Consider the following 1376-nt stretch of genomic DNA (forward strand, 5'->3'; position numbering starts at 1 on the left):
AACTTGGCAACTTGCTCTTCAGTGACATCCTCATTCTCTTCAGAAGAGGAATACTCATCAGAGCTCATGAAGGGCGTAAGGAGGTTCAATGGAATCTCTATGGTCTCTAGATGAGTCTCAGATTCCTTTGGTACCTCAGAGGGAAATTCCTTATTGATCACTGGACGTCCCAGGAGGTCTTCTTCCTTGGGATTCATGTCCTCCTCCTCTTTTGTGGCTTCGGCCATGATGGTCATTTCAATGGCCTTGCACTCTCCTTTTGGATTTTCTTCTGTATTGCTTGGGAGAGTACTTGGAGGAATTTCAGTGACTCTTTTACTCAGCTGGCCCACTTGTGCCTCCAAATTTCTAATGGAGGACCTTGTTTCATTCATGAAACTTACAGTGGCCTTAGATAGATCAGAGACTAAGTTTACTAAATTAGAGGTATGTTGTTCAGAGTTCTCTGTCTGTTGCTGAGTGGATGATGAAAAAGGTTTACTATTGTTAAACCTATTTCTTCCACCATTATTAAAGCCTTGTTGAGGCTTTTGTTGATCCTTCCATGAGAGATTTGGGTGATTTCTCCATGAGGGATTATAGGTGTTTCCATATGGTTCACCCATGTAATTCACCTCTGCTATTGCAAGGTTCTCAGGATCATAAGCTTCTTCTTCAGAAGATGTCTCTTGAGTACTGTTGGATGTAGCTTGTATTCCATTCAGACTCTGAGAAATCATATTGACTTGCTGAATAAATATTTTATTCTGAGCCAATATGGCATCAGAGTATCAATTTCAAGAACTCCCTTCTTCATAGGCGTCCCATTATTCACAGGATTCCTTTCAGAAGTGTACATGAACTGTTATTAGCAACCATGTCAATGAGTTCTTGAGCTTCTGCATGCATTTTCTTTAGGTGAATGGATCCACCTGCAGAAGTATCCAATGACATTTTAGCTAATTCAGATAGACCATCATAGAATATATCCAGGATGGTCCATTCTGAAAGCATGTCAGAAGGACACTTTTTGGTCAGTTGCTTGTATCTCTCCCAACCTTCATAGAGGGATTCACCTTCTTTCTGTTTGAAGGTTTGAACATCCACTCTAAGCTTGCTCAGCTTTTGAGGAGGAAAGAACTTGCCTAAGAAAGCCTTGACCAGCTTATCCCAAGAGTTTAGGCTATCCTTAGGTTGAGAGTCCAACCATATTCTAGCTCTGTCTCTCACAGCAAAAGGGAAAAGCATGAGCCTGTAGACTTCAGAATCTACTCCATTAGTCTTAACAGTATCACGATCTGCAAAAATTCAGTTAAGAACTGAAAAGGATCTTTAGATGGAAGTCCATGAAACTTGCAGTTCTGCTGCATCAGAGAAACTAATTGAGGTTTCAGCTC

General features: G+C 40.9%; 1 non-coding gene across 1 annotated transcript; it reads left to right on the top strand.

Moving 5' to 3' along the window:
* The first annotated feature begins 987 nt into the window (after positions 1-987).
* LOC112753350 (small nucleolar RNA R71) lies at positions 988-1095 on the top strand. Its single transcript, XR_003177740.1, has one exon. It is a non-coding gene; the product is annotated as a small nucleolar RNA R71 (small nucleolar RNA).
* The last annotated feature ends 281 nt before the right edge of the window (positions 1096-1376 follow it).

This window comes from Arachis hypogaea, chromosome 15, assembly GCF_003086295.3.
Source record: "Arachis hypogaea cultivar Tifrunner chromosome 15, arahy.Tifrunner.gnm2.J5K5, whole genome shotgun sequence".
Classification (NCBI taxonomy): Eukaryota; Viridiplantae; Streptophyta; class Magnoliopsida; order Fabales; family Fabaceae; genus Arachis; species Arachis hypogaea.